Here is an 18,677-nt window from a genome sequence, read left to right as displayed (position 1 = left end):
ATTCCTTTCATGTCTTTCTGACCTGAACACCTTTATAAATGTTCACTTGTGAAAACTCTAGATTATTTTTTTTCTCCAATGAGAGCTGGTTTTAGTGTTCGTTTTAGCAGGCTAATATCTCGGTTTGGCTCCTGTTTCTTGGGAGGCAGCTCTAGCCCAGTTTAGATTTTTTGTCGTTAGCGGGGCCACTCCGAGTCTGTTGTATTCCTGCTTAGTTCAGAGGTCATTCACAGATGTGTGTACACAAAATCTGAGGACCCTTCCTTCTCTCGCTCTTCTCCTGGGATTCCTCCACTGTCTTCAGTGGTCAAGGTTAACCGGGTTCAGTCTTCCAGTTTCCCTGACCAGAGAGACTGTTGTTTTTCCACCAGAGTCCCCAGAGTATGGGCTGTACTTAGCCTGAAGCTACATAGAGAAAAGCCCAAGTTTTTTGGGTTGTTTTTGTTTTTGTTTTTTTTGTGACAGAGTCAGACAGAGGGACAGATAGGGACAGACAGGAAAGGAGAGAGATGAGAAACATCAATTCTTTGTTGCGGCACCTTAGTTGTTCATTGATTGTTTTCTCATATGTGCCTTGACCGGGGACTACAGTAGACCAAGTGATTTCTTGCTCAAGCCAGCGACCTTGGGTCCAAGCTGGTGAGCCTTGCTCAAACTAGATGAGCCTGCGCTCAGGCTGGCGACCTCAGGGTCTCGACCCGGATCCTCTGGGTCCCAGTCCAACACTCCATCCACTGTGCCACTGCCCGGTCAGGCCCCAAGTTATTTCTTTTGTTTGTTTTTTTTTTTTTTTGTATTTTTTTGAAGCTGGAAACGGGGAGAGACAGTCAGACAGACTCCTGCATGCGCCCGACCGGGATCCACCTGGCACGCCCACCAGGGGCGACGCTCTGCCCACCAGGGGGCGATGCTCTGCCCCTCCGGGGCGTCACTCTGCCGCGACCAGAGCCACTCTAGCGCCTGGGGCAGCGGCCAAGGAGCCATCCTCAGCGCCCGGGCCATCTTTGCTCCAATGGAGCCTTGGCTGCAGGAGGGGAAGAGAGAGACAGAGAGGAAGGGGGGGGTGGAGAAGCAAATGGGCACTTCTCCTATGTGCCCTGGCCGGGAATCGAACCCGGGTCCCCCGCACGCCAGGCCGACGCTCTACCGCTGAGCCAACCGGCCAGGGCCCCCAAGTTATTTCTTATAGCTCCCTTCCTCCAACTGTATCCTCCCCACCAGAGCCTATCTGTTTCTGTTTGCTCTTGAGTGCCTTAAATTGCTGCTTTTTGTATTAACTCCAGGTTTTATAGTTGTTTCTTTGCAAAGAAGTTCTCTGGTAGGGGTCCTATTCTGACATTAATAAGTAGCAAAAGTCTTCTTACCATCAACAATAGTAGTTTCTACTTTAACTTCAACTAATGCAATAGCAAGTTAACTTCAAAGAGTAAAACAAAAGTAAAAAGGTGTATGATATAGTCCTATCTCAGAGATCTTGAACTTGATATCATATCATTTGATCTTTTTACATTACATCTGTTAGGCCAGTGGTCGGCAAACTCATTAGTCAACAAAGCCAAATATCAACAGTATGATTGAAATTTCTTTTGAGAGCCAAATTTTTTAAACTTAAACTATATACAGTGTGTCCGTAAAGTCAGTGCACTTTTGAACGATCACAGGAAAGCAACAAAAGACTATAGAAATGTGAAATCTGCACCAAATAAAAGGAAAACCCTCCCAGTTTCTGTAGGATAATGTGGCAGCATGTGCGCATACACAGATGATGACGGAACACCGTGTATACAGCGGAGCAGCCCATGGCCATGCCAGTCGAGATGTGGACAGTACAGAGGAAAGTTCAGTGTGTTCTGTGGCTCGCTAAATTCAAATCCGTGACCAAAGTGCAACGTGAATATTGGTGTGTGTATAACGAAGCACCACCACATAGGAATAACATTACTCGGTGGGATAAGCAGTTGAAGGAAACCGGCAGTTTGGTGGAGAAACCCCGTTCTGGTAGGCCATCAGTCAGTGACGAGTCTGTAGAGGCTATACGGGCTAGCTACCTAAGGAGCCCTAAAAAATCTGTGCATGAGCCCACATCGAACTGCACTGAATAGGTATGAAACTGGGAGAGTTTTCCTTTTATTTGGTGCAGATTTCACATTTCTATCATCTTTTGTTGCTTTCCTGTGACCGATGACTTTACAGACACACTGTAGGTAGGTACATTCCTTATCGAGGTAGTGCCTGCACGTGGTATTTTGTGGAAGAGCCACATGTGGCTCACAAGCCACGGTTTGCCGACCAGGGTGTTAGGCAAAGGAAGTGCTCACACACAATGGGAGCAAGTCAATAGGCAGTTCTATCATATTTAGGCATGGGGGGAATATTTATTATTATAAATATTTTTTCATTGTGTTAAAGACAAAACACATAAATGGAAATATTTAATATGGCATTATATAGAATCCTAAGCAATGACAAACCCACAATCAAGCATGTGAGTCTAAGCGTCCAAATGGTTCTCATTTCTACGCTATTATTTGTCATTGTAATTAGAAGCCTTTAAGCATGAAAATCTAAAAATAAACTGCATTTATCTTAATTAAACTGTTAACCTAAGATCAAGAGCTCAAACCTCCCAGCAACAATAATAATATTTATTAGAACAAGGCTTAAAATATTTACATAGTTTATTTCACACTCGAGGTGAAATAAACATCAGCCAATTACAGAAATCTTCTGCATTTCTGAGTCATTACATGTCTTAGTAAAATCCAAAATAATATTTTGATCATACGGTGTGTAGCTACCTGCATAACTGGGACCAGACTGTTCCAGAAATAGGCCTGTGCTATATTGAGACAGGACTGCCCACTGCCTTTCTTCATACATGAAAGTGAATGCACTCCACTGTGGTGGTAGAAGCTCCTTTTCTTGTGCCAGGAATGCCTCTGCCCATTCCCCTGTCTAGTTCTCCCCAAAGTAGGACAGGTTACTAATCTAAGTAGTTAAGAGTCCAAAATTCTGACTGGGCACCGTTAGTAGTAGACGGAATCCACACAAGATTTTTTTGTGTGGGGTTTTTTTGTTTGGTTTTTTTGCCTCAAACTTCTTGCCTGGCCTGGCCAGACCCTCTGAGGCCACATGACTCTTCTCCTGCACTTCTCCACTAGAGATAGTAGTTAACTAAGCAGATTCAGGGGTTCTTTGAGGACTTGATGTTCACTCACTAGTTGTTTTCCCCTCTAACATTCTAACTCAGACTCCTCAACATGCTAGTCCCAAGATTATAATTAGATGGGGCTGGAAGGGAAGTAGGAGTCCTCACTTATGGCTTAGGCCTAAACTACAGCCACCAGTGCCACCTGGATTAACAGGCTGCTGGAAGTTGGCACAACTCTCATTAGTGTGGTAGGTACTCTGTGTCCCACTGGCTACTGCTCTTTGCAGACAGTCCCCTTGTGACTCCTGAGGGGTAAGGGTAGACTGGCTGGGCAGAGTTGGGTGTTTCTCGATTTCTGACCATAATAGCTTAAAGGCACCAAAATTACACCCTCAGCCCCATGAAAACTCTTCACAAATACATAAAATAACAAAGAATAGCAAGAAACTTTAAAAACTTCGACTAGAGCTATTTAGTTGGTACATAACAGTATGACCACATCAGTGGTTTATATCTGACAGCTATTTTGAAGCCCACAGCACATGAATGTTAAATATTAGTACACTTAGACTAAAACAAGTATTTCTAAAATTGTCAACTTTAAGCCTTTCTCTTGCTGTTAATGTTTAAAGATCCTCTCCTCAAGAGCACGTATAGATGTTTCACAGTAATGTATTACTAAGTTGATTCATTGAGAAAAGATAAATGTGAACAGTTGAAATGCTTTCACAAAGCAATTTTAACCAATGTTTTTCTTATTAAAATATAAGGAACTATACCATTGAAAATCCTTTACTTCTTGATTAGTGTTATCCATTATAATGCATACTTTCTGGTTAGGAAATCACTTTTAAGACTGAATTTAAGCCCTTTATGAGAAGTCAATGGATTTTAAAAAAAATATCTTTGTCAAACTCAAACAAATTTCAATATTTAAATGATTCCCTTTAGGAAAGTCTGGATTATCAACAGTAGTTACAGAAAACATCTTGTATTAGCAATGAATATCAATACTTGGTTCCTCATACTTATCACTAGATCCTTCGAATCCTTGTACAGAATTAACATGGGTATCTGTGATGTGGAAAAATATGACTGATAGAACTTAGTTTTTTTTAGCGAGACAGAGACAGAGAAAGGGACAGATAGGGACAGACAGACAAGAGGGGAGAGAGATGAGAAGCATCAATTCTTCATTGCAGCACCTTAGTTATTCACTGATTTTCTCATATGTGCCTTGATTGGGGGGGGGAGGCTCCAGCAGAACCAATGACCTCTTGCTCAAGCCAGTGACCTTGGGCTTTAAACCAGTGACCTCAGGGTTTTGAACCTTGGTCCTCTGCGTCCCAGGCTGACACTTTATCCATTGTGCCACCACCTGGTCAGGCTGACTAATATAATTTTTTAAATAATAAATTTAGACTAATAGATAATTGTCTTTTCTCTCAAATTTAAAAAGCTTTGTTGTTTGTATTATTTATTATAAAATAATGTATGTGCAAGGGTTTGAAAAAAATAGATAATATAAATAGGCCTAAAGTAGACTCAGAATCCTTGGCGTATTCTTCCAGGATCTTAGACATAAATCTGTGATTGAAAAATGGCTTCTCACTGAACTTTCTAGGCAATTCTATTAGTAAATGTAATTCATAAGGCATATTATCTATGATCTTTTTTTTTTAATTTTATTTATTCATTTTAGAGAGGAGAGAGAGAGAGAGAGAGAGAGAGAGAGACAGAGAGAGAGAAGGGGGGGAGGAGCTGGAAGCATCAACTCCCATATGTGCCTTGACCAGGCAAGCCCAGGGTTTCGAACTGGCGACCTCAGCATTTCCAGGTCGACGCTTTATCCACTGCGCCACCACAGGTCAGGCCAGATCTTTTTTTTTTTTAATTGTGAGATATTTAACTTGGAACTTCCCACTCTTATGGAGGAAAATCAGGTAAAACACATGATTAGATCCAATGATTCACATGTGCTAAAGATAAGAAAAGGCTTAATCTAAAAGCTTTTTATACTTAAAATACAAATAAAGACAAGAATGCTTTTGAAGCCATTTAAAGTAAGGTTTCTGGTATTTGACTAAGGCACTCACATACCAGATTTTATCCAATAAATTAATCACTTGTTAAACTTGCAATAAGCTATGAGAAACGTAATTTAATAGAAAGGATAATGGCGTCTGTGAACACTAAGGGGAGTTTTATTATCATGCGAAGCTAGTTAGCAACGCTCATTGGGAATACAGGCCCTCATTCACTCATTTCACATATACAGGGAATGCCTAGTAACACCTGAATAGGTGTTAGGCCTTTAGCTAAGGACAGGATTTGAAATGACAAAGATGAGACATCAGCTAGAGAATTCTGAGCTAGAAGAACAGCTAGAGCAAAGGCCTAGGTAGGAATAAGTATTTTCCTAGTGGAGAATAATGAGAGGAGCTATTATTGGTTTATGTGGGGAAAACAGTAAAAATATAACGTCAAATAAGTACATGAAACTTGCTGACTCAAAATCTGGAATGCCAGATTAATTTGTTTTAATTGAATCCCTAAGCAATAGTGCTTTGCGACAAGCTGCAAGTCAGGTCTTAGACAGATGACTCCGGCAGTGATGCAGCATGTGCACAGCAGCAGGGAGAGACTGAGGCTAAAAGGTGCCGAGGTGACTGCAGTGACCGAGAGGGTCAGGTCTGAGGAGAAACACCCGGCAGAATCTTGTAGGAAGAGGAAGTTGGAAGGGAAGGTTGAAAGGGGAAGTTGTGGGTTTAACCCTGATTTTGAAGTAATGGCAGGACATCCTAAAAGGAGTGCCATGCGGGCTGTTCTAGACAAGGAACTAAAGGTCTGCAGAGAAGAGACGGAATGCTGACAGGACTCAGGACACGCTCCCCCCAAATTACAGCGCCGTGGCACACTGAGTACTGTAAGCTCCGGGGCTGTGAGTAACAGCGAGTGCAGGAAGGACTCTCTGACCTTCCTCCGAAGCAGGGCTTCCACCTTCCCGTGAGAGGTGCCCTCCTGCTCCCCAGAGGAAAAAAGCATCCTTATCTCTGAAGACAAGGGACACAGAGAGGAGTCTGAACAAACAGGCCGCCCCAAGGGTCCCTCAGTTTACTGCACTTCCTCAGACCCTTTGTCCTATCACGCCCCTTTCCACTCTTCAGCAAACCTCATGTGAGCATGCTCAGGCTTAAAGGTTTCTTCGGGTCATTTCCTTACGAAGGCTCCCGTGTCGCATAAAATTAATATTAAATTTGTATAGTTTTCTCTTGTTATTGTTTTTTGTTACAGAGGTCCCGATTGAGAACTTACAAAGGTAGAGAATAAAAATTATTTTTCCTCTCCTAAAATGAACAAGGTTATTAAGAGATGGGCAATGGCTAGACGTGCAGAAGAAAGCCCTTCCAGAGATCCCCCGAAAAGGAGGGTGAGTCTTAGTAAAGATCAGGGTTGGGATGTAAGAAGAAATACAGCCAGAGACATGGTTAGAAAATCTAGAAAAGAATGTCTGATAGAAAACTGATTATCAGTGAAGTCAAACTGTGGTACAACTAGACATGCCTGTTTGGTCTTTGTCCCCAGTTCCTGGCGCAGAGCTCCCAGGAGCTCGGGGACCGGCAGAGTGGGAGCTGTGTCTACCTAACAGGATGACTGGTGACTGGGAACCCAACCCCTAGACAGCTTCAGGATGGGGGGCTGGTTGCTAAAAAAAAAAATAAACCTAGGACTTTCAGCCCCAGCCTCCCCTTTCTCCTTTTGGGAGGGGTGGGTGGGCTAGAGATTAAGGTAATCAACAATGGTCAAAGATTTAATCAATTATGCCTACGAAATATCACCTCCATAAAACCCTAAACCACAGTTCAGAGAGCTTGAGGTTGGTGCCCACATAGAGGCGCTAGGATGCTGGTGCTCCCTGCGAGGCTTGGAAGTCCTCATTCTCCATCCCGCCCGACACACCTCAACCAACACCTGCCCGATGGACTTCTGCCATCAGGCGGTTCCCAAGTTACAGTATCCTCAAGTCCAGGCAGGGAGGGCAGGGTGTAAGGACAGGGATGGGAAAACAAAACAACATCCTTAAAACCAATGGACCGAGACAGTTCTGTTCAATGAATGGGATATCAGAGGGAAGATGGGGAAGGATCACATGAAACATTTTCCACCTTAGAAGGCAGGTGAACAAAGGCAAAATGGGGAAGGCTGGGAAAAGTGGAGGGGGGAGGGGCTTCCCGCGGAGCCAATCCTCCGTGAGGTGATCAGGAATGGGACCCAGAACAAAGAGGGTTAGAGAAGCACTGAAGGACGGAGAGAAGGATCGAGACTTGGTAAGGATGGAAAAAGGCTTATAGCCTTTCCAGTGGACACAAAGCCCTCCCGCCAGAGAGGCAGTGCGTTGACACAAGAGGCAGATACCTCAGACATCAGCTAGGCTAAAATGCACAACGGATTATGAAATGAGGTCCACGCAAGTCTCCAAAATAAAAATCACTGTAAGCAGTGTAGAAAGATTTAAACCATCTTCATAGAAAGAACTTAAGTACTTAAAGAATAGTCATTCAGGCCCTGGCTGGTTGGCTCAGCGGTAGAGTGTCGGCCTGGCGTATGGAAGTCCTGGGTTCGATTCCCGGCCAGGGCACACAGGAGAAGTGCTCATCTGCTTCTCCACCCATCCCCCTCTCCTTCCTCTCTGTCTCTCTCTTCCCCTCCTCCAGCCAAGGCTCCATTGGAGCAAAGTTGGCCCGGGCGCTGAGGACGGCTCTATGGCCTCTACCTCAGGTACTAGAATGGTTCCGACCGCAGCGGAGCAATGCCCTAGATGGGAAGAGCATTGCCCCCTGGTGGGCATGCCAGGTAGATCCCGGTCGGGAGCATGCGGGAGTCTGTCTCTCTGCCTCCTTGCTTCTAACTTCAGAAAAATACAAAAACAAAAACAAATAGAATAGGTAATCAAAAGACAGACCGAACAAAATTAAAAACAAAAAATAATTGAGCAATGGGTCTCTAGCATTTTCCAGGGATAACCTAATCAGTAATCAGTAGTTTCAGATAACAGGTCCCCTAGGAAGGAACACCCGTGCAGGAGATGCTGGACCCTTATCCTGGAGACGGTGTTCAGTACTCCTGCGACTTTATATCTTACCTATTAAGAGTACACAACCAACTTCCTTCTTCCTAATTCTACGCTCACCAAGCAACTCAATTTACCTTGATACTTTTACCAAAAAGGAAAAACACACTAATTAAGCAAGCACAAATGTTTCGCAATACTTACCTGTATTCCCACTGTAAATTGGGATAGTGTCACTTGTGTTTACACATCAGTCTTTTGTGATAACTATAGCGATAAGCATGAAATCAGAGCACAAAGAGAACACCAACAACACGATGATCCAGCATTTAAAACCAATTTGCCACTATCAAGGAACATGTTATTATATGTCATTTGTTTTCTGACCTGTTCTTCATTTCAGAAGAAAAGGAGAACAATTATTTAAAAAGTAACATTGTGAGATTTAGTTGTGAAAGCAATAGGAAGAGAAACTTAACAGCTGCTGCTGCTGAAACTGAAATAATTAAGCCATAACTTATCATAAACCTAGGCTCTATAGAACAACTACTAAAACTTAAACTCGCTACACAAAACCTTGTCTTTCTCTTTGAGACACTTGCTCACTGACTTAAAAAAACAAAGGGGGAGGAAAAACAAAGCCTAACAAGTTAATCAAAAAGTTCCTGTTTTTGGTAAAGAAAGGAGTTTCAGTATTGGCCCAAATTCCTTATTCTTCAGTAATTAGTTTCACCTTCCCCTTTCCAGTACCGTCAATATTTAAGAAAACATGAACCTCTAATTTCCAAGTCCTGGTGTGAAAAAGAGCACATCACGATATTATGGGCACTTTTCTCTGTTTAAAACTTTTCCTGTGACTTAGGACAGAGAAAGTCTCAGGGGTGGGGGCGACCGCAACGCCACCATCCTAATACTAGCTACCCTCGTTCTGTGTGTTTATTTCCAGTCTTTTCTTCTGCATGTTATCCTAGGTATTAGCTGGGGGTTGCCAGTTCCTTATAATCTACTAAATGGACTCAAAGCCCACAGAGCCAAAGCCCCCCCCCCCCCGGATCTTTTCTAATCTGAAGAGAAGGGAATTCAAAGTAGAATCCTTCTTAATTTCTCTCCATCTTCCATCCTCCAGAGAGGGGGTCATTATCTCACCTAGCTCCTGGCCTTGCATCATTTTTCTGACTTTTCTCCTTGTCTCTCTCCCCTTCTCTGTTAGGAACGAACCAACAAAACCTTCCTGTTTCCTGCCAAGCCGCTTCCTCCTTTTCCGACCTCTCAGCTGCTGCTACCGTCCACTCTCATATCCCTGAGTGAACCTGATGGAGAGGCAATGTCCCCAGGGCAGTTCCCTCCATAATAGGAATTCTGGTGCCCACTGCGGTAAGAATACATTGTCTTCCCCCTACCTATTATGTAGGTTTTACGTAATCATCCTCCTCTACATATAACTACATAGTCTACTAATTGAACCAGCACTCTGAATGCTGACTCCTGTCTGATATTGTGCAAAGCACAGGCGAGACTGAAGCAGACACACCCATGATGCCAAGCAGTGCAGGGTGCAGAGGGGGCGCTCAGGCAAGTGAGAAAGCCCCATGTACAAGCACTAGTAGACAGGTATAAGGGACAGAGAGACCAGGAGGCACAAGAGACATCTCACCACAGCTGGAGGTTTGGGGAAGTCAGGTGCTGACGGACAGCAGGGCAGAAGAAAAAGCCTGCCCATCAGAAGGAAACGCAGAGAAGCCCCGAGAAGACAGATCAGAGCCTGTCTAGGACCTGCCCGCAGTGCAGGCAGGCAAGCAGGCAATGGAGGGGAAGAGGCCCAGCAGGACACAGCAGGGACCAAGGCATACAGACTGCATGAGACCTGAAAGAGTTTCCATGTCCTTCTAAAGGGAATTGGAGCCAATGGAAGATTTCAGGCAGAGGATTAAGATAATCAGTTCTGTACATTAGAAAGACCATGAGCAGCAGTGTGGAAGGTGAATTAGCAAGAATTCACACGGAAGACAGCAAAGCCAATGCACAGGTTGATGCAATAGTCGAGGCCAGAAACAACAAAGTCTAAACTAAGATACAGGGAAAGAGAGAAAAAGTAAAGTGCCCGATATGTTATTCATGAATACTACTAAGAGCAAAGTGAAAACATTAGGAATTACTAAAATTATTAAATTCTAAATAGCTATCATGCCATCTTTAAAGTTTAAAATGATCCTTAAGCGACCATGAGATCAGAAAGTACTCAGTATAAGACAGGATCAATTTTCAAAAAGTTTCACATGAACTATATTCATTTGTCACAAGGTGAAACTGTATGCCAAAAAAGAGTGAATTTTTCTCATGTAAATAATACCTCATTCGATTCCCAGCCAGGGCACACAGGAGAAGCGCCCATTTGCTTCTCCACCCCTCCCCCTCTCCTTCCTCTCTGTCTCTCTCTTCCCCTCCCACAGCCAAGGCTCCATTGGAGCAAAAGATGGCCCGGGCGCTGGGGATGGCTCCTTGGCCTCTGCCCCAGGCGCTAGAGTGGCTCTGGTCGCGACATGGCGACGCCCAGGATGGGCAGAGCATCACCCCCTGGTGGACAGAGCGTCGCCCCATGGTGGGCGTGCCGGGTGGATCCCGGTCGGGCGCATGCGGGAGTCTGTCTGACTGTCTCTCCCTGTTTCCAGCTTCAGAAAAATGAAAAAAAAATAATAATAATAATACCTCAATATAAAAAAGGCTATAAAGTAAAAATCCAAAAAAAATTTAAACAGTAATATTATAAAGAAGGTATGTTCAGATTCAATAAGGATTTTCTTAATGTTTATTTGGTTATTGTTTTGTATACAAATCTATTTACTTATCAAAGTTAATGCTTACTTTTTAGAAAAGTCACATGCTTCTAAATAGCTTCTTACACTTATTTTTCAAAATGCACACATTTCTGATAGGTCTTAACACTATAGCACCTAAGCAAATTGTTATTTAATTTTATAAAAAGATGACTTACTTCATTATTCTGAAATGTTACAAGTTCTTCTGTCCTTGCTATGAGGGAGCATATGACTGAATAGCATGTCATTAACATGCAGCTGTGTTTATACCTAGATTTGGTGAACATAAACTTTATGAATTAAAAATAAGTACATGAAATGTCTGCGGGATTTCTAAATGAAGATGGCCGAAGGACAATAAAGAATTTTACTGTAGTCAGATTATTAGAAAAGTCACAATTATTATGAAACAAAGCTTTAAATGAACAATCAACGACTCAGAGGGGGACGGGGTCGGGAGGTGGGTGAGAAACGTGAAGGGATCAAGCAAAGAAAAAGAAAACAAACAAAAATAATAATAAAATAAATACTAAAAAAGAAAACAAATAGGCACAGACAACAGTGTAGGGGGTACAGAAGGGGCAGGGGGTGGGGAGCTGGAGGAGGACAGAGGGGGTAGATGGTGATGGAGGGAGACTTCACTTGGGGTGGTGAGCACACAATGCCATAGACGGATGATGTATGGTAGGATTGTGCACCTGAAACCTGTATAATTTTATTAACCAATGTCACCCCAATAAATTCAACAAAAAGTAAACAGAAAAAGAACAGTCAACTAGAATACTTCATTTCCACGCCATGCCATATGACTGAAGTTAATATACACAAAAATGTGAAGAAAAAGATAAATTAGGGAATAATACATCACATCAAAAGGACTACACAGAAGTTTTTATAAGACTTACTTTCAAAGGCAAGTACCTTAGTGTTAGTTTATAAATTATCTGACAGCTTACAGACACTCAGGCTTCGAACTTAAATCCAGGTAGACAAAGAACAGAACTGCACTATTTACACTCGGCACGCGCGTTCCTTACTAAGTGAAGGAGACCTTCATTTGCAGTAGAAGTGATGCTTCCGTATTTTGGCAAGCAAAAAATTAGATAATATAAATGATAAAAACGTGAACCATTACAGCAAAGCAAAATTATTTTGGTATTTGTTGATATATTTTAAAGTGTACCTTCCATGCAAGCAATGAAATAGTTTCAAATGGTCCAAAGTAACATTCCCAAGGAGATTTCAATTTGATGTAAAAAAAAAAATACAGCAGCATTTTGTCCCTAAGTCATAACCTCATTTTCCCACTGCAATCCTTTTACCTCTATACTTAATTCTATTGTGAGAAAGTACTGGATCAACAGCCTCTCCTTTTTCTATTTGTCAGACAACATGCTGCTAATAGTGCCAATTTGGTTTCTAAGTACTTAAATGTAGATTTGAATCAAATATCAGTTTGCAATAATTTGTGCTTACAACTATAAACTGTCATAGGGCTACTAACAACTGATTTTTCAAGAATAATCCTACTTTTAAAAAATGTTAACTCACAGTAAACGACCTAATTTCATTCTATGCACACTGGGGACCAAAGAAACTACATCCATCCTGTCTTGTCCCATCCTTCCTTCCTCTATTTCAGTTGCAACTCTGGTTTCTCCAACATAATCATACTTTGAGACCAAGTCTGGGATTGAGAAGAAAAGGTTCAGAGCCCCCCGTGGGGTGGGGGGGGGGGAACCACAGGTACCAGAGCTCCGCAGCAGAGGGCTGCCCCCTGCTGGACCTCCCTGGCTTATTTCAAACATGGAGTAACCCATTCCCCTGAAACCAAGTTCAGCAATTCAGGGTATCAGCATAATTATGTTGCCATATGAAAAGTTACAGATCTTTTGTATTTCTAAACACAATTACTATGTTCCCATATTCCTAATCAATTTTTAACTTTCTGCCACATTTGTTTTCTTTATGCATGTACACACACACACACACACACACACACACACACACACACATATTCCTGATCTACTTCAGAGCAGTTTGTACACATCATACATCTTTACCCCTTAATATTTCAGTTTGCCCTAAAAATTCTTTTTTTTTTTTTTTGGTGAGGGAGAGAAAGACAGAGACAGAGAGACAGACAGACAAGCAGACAGACAGGAAGGGAGAGAGATGAGAAGCATCAACTCATAGTTTCATAGTTGTGTCATTTTTGGTCTTTCATTGATTGCTTCTCATATCTACCTTGACGGGGGCGGGGGGCTCCAATGAGCCAGTGACCCCTTGCTCAAGCCAGCCACCTGAGCTTCAAGCCAGCGACTTTAGGCTCAAGCCAGAGACCATGGAATCATGTTGATGATCCTACACTCAAGCCAGATGAGCCCGTGCTCACGCTGGTGGCCTCAGGGTTTCGAACCTGGGTCCTCAGCATCCCAGGCTGACACTTTATTCACTGTGCTTCCACTGTTCAGGATCCTAAAAATTCTCTCCCAGTATATTATCAAACTCAAAAAAATTAACATTGATAAAATATTTTACTCTACAGTTCCTATTCTCTTTTATCAATCATGCAATGTTCTTTGTGACGGTTAATTTTATCTGTCAACTTGGCTGGATCAAAGGATGCCCAGATATTTGGTCAAACATTACTCTGGGTATTTCCATAAGGGTGTTTTTGAAGAAGATTAATATTTAAATCAGTAGACTTGGAGTAAAACAGCTTGACCTCCATGATCAAATGGAAGTGGTAGACATAAGATTGGAGCAGAGCAGGCCCTGAAAGCATCAGTCACTTACATGAAGACGTGGCCCAAACGCCCACTGTGCCCTCTCCTGCTACATTGCCAGCACACTCCCAGCTTGCACCTCTGCCTCATGGGAGGGACCCTAAGATCAAAGACTGAAAAGACAAGACTTAGGCCATTTACAGACGGTCTGCACAACAGGAAAGCACCCCCCAAAGGTAGATAGTTACAACACTACTGCTCCTTTTCAGGGTGCGCCTGAAGGACAGTGGTGAAGGAATCAGGAACCAGTTTCAGAAACGAAGACTGCAACTGTCAGGAGCATTTTTCCCTATTCTCTTCCTTTGTTATGAATAAGTTTGTGTGTGTGTGTGTGTCAGGTATCTTTGCTCGCTTTCTCCTCCTTCCGTTTATCATGTAACATATGATGTGTTGACTTTATAACATAGTACTTAAGTTGCAGGACAGCAAGGAGAAGAGTAAACATCACTCAGGGACTTGAAATCCTACTGGCAAAAGGATGAGCACACGCATGGGATAACTTTAGATGGGTGAACTATCAACACTCCTCCTATGGACAGGCCAGTGAGGAGGCCAAAGCACTGAGGACTCTGAAGGACAGGCTAACTAAGGCCTATTGATTTCTTCTTCACAAGCTGGGATGGTACTATAATCAGGGAAGAGGAAAATGTGTTTTGGCTTTAGATGAAATCTATTGATATTTAGAACTCAAGCTCTACCATTTACTAAAGCTGTGCTGAGCAATTATTTCTTATTATGCTATTCCCCTTATGTAATCTGTGATTGACTGGATGGATGGATGGATGCATGCATGCATGGATGGATAGGCGGGTGGATGGATGGGCGGGTGGATACACGGATGGGCAGGTGGATGCACGCATGGGTGGATGGATGCATGCATGTTAGACAGACAGGTAGTTAGGCAGACGTATGGACATATGGATAATCACACACCCCTGTACTAATCCGAGCATCAAATGGATTTATAAATTGAGAGGAGGAATAGAGGACCAAGGAGGATGAAACTGGAAAGAAGCATGAGCCAGTAAAAGGGTACCTTGTTGAGGTGCTCACTGCTGTGGGCAACTGGATCTCAATCTTGCCAAAACTCCCTAGGGAGAGATTAGAAAGCTCTTAGAATTACCTGTGCAAAGACAAGGAGAAGCATTTCTTCCTTGTCTCCTAGGGTGGGCATTAACTTCTGGGCACATAGGCTGGACCAGCCTCCACGCCCTTCTGCCTGCATTTCCTGCTGAGTGGGCCTTGGAGAAGCCCTGGAGCAGAAAGGAGAGCAGTGGACATACCTGAGACAAGACACTGTCAGGGCAAAGTGAGTCGAAGCCTGCATGGAGTGTTGAAGAGAATATTAAGGGGTACTTAAGAGGCAACTGATGGAATACAGCTCAAACTCCCTCCTGCCTCTGTCAGTGAACATATGTGCCACCAAATCATCACTTTGTACCCTGACACTCACACAACGTTTTATGCCAATTATACCTCAGTCAAGGTAGAGAAGAAATAAAAGGTTGGTCATCAGATCTTCAAGGAAGAGCTAGTGAAGCTACTGCATAATGAAGACAGAGAAGAACTTATTTAAACTCAAGGGACTTACTATGCTTCTTGTTTCCACGTCTGGCAAATAATGCAGAATAGGCATCTGGAACAACCACAGTCCAACAAGGGAAAGGTAACTGAAGCCTAAGATCCCTCAGAGGTGGTCTTAATCACACAAGTCATGTCACATCCTGGCTGGCTGGCCATCTTTCTTGCCCCGTGTCTTATTAGCCTTTGCCACAGAGCTCTGTGGGCCAGGACACACTGAATGCCACTCTGGTCCACTATGGTCATTTCACCCACCTTGCCCTGATGGTAAGTAGCACCATCTGGCCTCTGTTATTGTAGAATCCTATCATTTCCATGAATACTAGGGAACCCAGTTCCACAGAAGTATCTCTTATCAACTCCAGCCTGTTTCCCTTCACCAGTACATTCAGTTACTACCTTAAGGAATGAGCTATTTTCTTTGGACCCTCCTAAGAAACATGGTAAAAGGGTGTATTCTCCAGTATCATATAATAAGCCCATTCTAGGAGTCTCTCTTCTCTGAAATTTCTGACACAGGATAAGGTTTGACCTCACACAGGTATGGGAGTTAGCTGAAGTGTCTACGTAAGACTGTTGCTTCTTCACCTGGGGCTGAGCCTGAAGACAACAGAGCAAGCACCTGGAAAGTTCAACATGAAGTGGGAAGGAGCAAGGATAAACTGGAATCCCAAAGACCAGCCAGAACCCAGGAAGATAAGTAAGAACCCACGTCTGTCTCACTACCTTCATGCCTCCAGCTTCACTGAGGCAAGGGACTGCAGAAAGCTGCACACGCAGGCCCAGGAGTCTAAGAGGCTGATGGAGATGGTCCAACAGGAGCTGAAGGAGCTGCGGGCCTGGCTGAAGCTCTGCGCCAACGACATGGCACTGCAGTTCAACACGAGTGTGTGGGAACTGCCACGGCGCCAGTACCAACAACCTTCACGCATAAAACAATATGCCTGCTGCTTCACTTCCGCCTTCTCAACCTCGCTTAAAATGTCTCTTATGGCCAGTGCTAACCCAGAACCCAGAAGACAGCTCTGGGAAACACACTCCAGCTCAGCTCAGTTGACATAGCACAAACCCACATAAGATACACAGCTCTTCCATCCTGAAGATTAAGTCCTGGGCCCACATTTTAAGCATCATCAGTTCTATACTTGCAGGCAATTGGATCTTTTCAAATGCTATCACAGAGGTCTTCTTTTCCGTCTGCCCCGCACTGATAACTAGTTGGCCTAAGTCTGTCATTCTCTTGTTTTCAAGCCTGCTGAAGGTAAAAGAGGTCAGTCAGCTTCATGGTCCTTACAGTTGCCATTGTTCCCATACCACTCAAGTCCCAGAGCTATCATATAACGCAACACTTCATCCTCCAATTCCGTGCTAGTCCAAATCCCCTGCAGGTGGGAGGGAGTCCTAGCAATTGTTCTGCCAAACATGCGGGGTTGTCACCAGCACGACTACCAGCAGTGGTGTCCTTGTTGCAGTCTTCCCAGTCAGTGGCCCACTCTAATACCCACCCAAGGTATGCTTTCAAGAGCCACTGGGCACCTGTCTTAGCCGGGGCTCAGGTGCAAGCAATTTATTTGGAAGGTAACCCCAGTGAGGGGTAAGGAAGAGCTTGGGAGACTGAAACTAGGAAGGAAAAGCCAATACAAGGATGCATTATCAACTCAATTGACTCTGGACCTTTTGGGGAATGTATAGACTGTCTCCTATTCTACTCCAGGACCAACCCAGAGAAGCATTTATTACTGACTCACATCCTCCATTAGTTGACAGTTGCCCCACTGGGATATTAACACCCTCCACTCTGGTATGTGTGCTTGTAGTTGCTGAGTCAGCTCCCCCCAGGGTCCTAAATCTTGGAGTAGGAGTCAAAGTCCTGGGGCAGAAAGTGAAAAACATGTAGCATGCACACTTAACATGAGACGCCATCAATCCAGAGTGAGTTGATGCCCACACACAGCTGTCGCTGCCACAGCTGCACTCAAGCAGGCAGATGGGAAGTGAGCGCGTGCGCCAGGGGCGTCAGATGCGGCACCAACCACACAGGTGTGTTGTAAGAATTAAATGAGACATGCAAAATGCCTGGCAGAGTGCCTAACACATAAATCTCAATAAATGATAGCTGTTATCGTGAGGTTAGACACTGAACTGAGGCTGTGCAGTGGTCATGGTGAACAAGAAACAGAAAGAGGAGATATTCCAGAGTTATACTTGACAAATGGGAGAGCAAACTGATGGGCAGGGAGAGTGTAGGTAGAAGAAGGGCCCTGTGAGGATAAAGAATGGCAATGGCACTGAATAAAATATAGAAAGCTGGAGGAAAAAGCATTATTCAACTTAAGAGGGTAAGGACCGGTGAGCTATCCAAATGTTTTACGCTCAGTAGACAGTTGGAAGTAACTGAGAAAAACACAAGAAAGAGATCAAAGCGAAAACAGACTTGGATGGTAGTTCAAGCCATGATAACAGCAGTTCCCCAGTTACCAGAAAAGAAGGCGGGCAATGGGTCACCAACATTTAAGGGACGGGATGAAGGCCAGTGAAGCGGGAGATGGGGCAAGTCCGAGGCAGAGAACCAGGAGGAAGAGCAGCATCTTGGGTAGGGGAGGACAGGACCAACACTGGAGAACCAGCTGCTCTAAAGAGGTGAAGTGAAACGGAGGCATTCCCACCTGCCAGGAAACCAGGGAGCCACTCGTCATCTCAGAACAGCTTCAGTGGAGTGGCCGGATGGAAGCCTGATGTCACAGCACATCACTGAGCGAACAGGACGAAGCAGGACAGACCGCTGGGGACAGACCGCTGGCAGAGACTGCTCTTCCGAAGACTGGAGGGACGGGAGCAACAGCAAAAACTCGAAGGCTAGCCTGACCTGTGGTGGCGCAGTGGATAAAGCGTTGACCTGGAAATGCTGAGGTCGCCGGTTCAAAACCCTGGGCTTGCCTGGTCAAGGCACATATGGGAGTTGATGCTTCCAGCTCCTCCCCTCTTCTCTTTCTCTGTCTCTCTCTCCTCTCTCTCCCTCTCTGTCACTCTCCTCTCTAAAAATGAATAAATAAAATAAAATTAAAAAAAAAACAAAAAAAAAACTCGAAGGCTACAGTCTTTTTTATTATTTATTTATTTATTGTTTTTAACAAGACTCAACTATCTGTGGGAAGAAGAGTTTGAGGATCAGGGGAAGGGGAGGAAAAATAAAGTTCTCTGAGGAAGTGGAAGATTTCAAAAAGAGATGTAGGAACTCAACCTGACTCAATCATCTTTATTTAATATGT

The 18,677-nt window shown here is 43.8% G+C and overlaps 1 protein-coding gene across 1 annotated transcript in view; it reads right to left on the bottom strand.

Moving 5' to 3' along the window:
* Positions 1-18,677, bottom strand: part of RPS6KA5 (ribosomal protein S6 kinase A5) — a 133,251-nt gene that overhangs the window by 101,523 nt on the left and 13,051 nt on the right. The window lies entirely within an intron of this gene.

This window comes from Saccopteryx leptura, chromosome 6, assembly GCF_036850995.1.
Source record: "Saccopteryx leptura isolate mSacLep1 chromosome 6, mSacLep1_pri_phased_curated, whole genome shotgun sequence".
NCBI classification, from domain to species: domain Eukaryota; kingdom Metazoa; phylum Chordata; class Mammalia; order Chiroptera; family Emballonuridae; genus Saccopteryx; species Saccopteryx leptura.
Note: the sequence above shows the minus strand (reverse complement) of the source record. Positions and strands in the feature narration are given on the sequence as shown.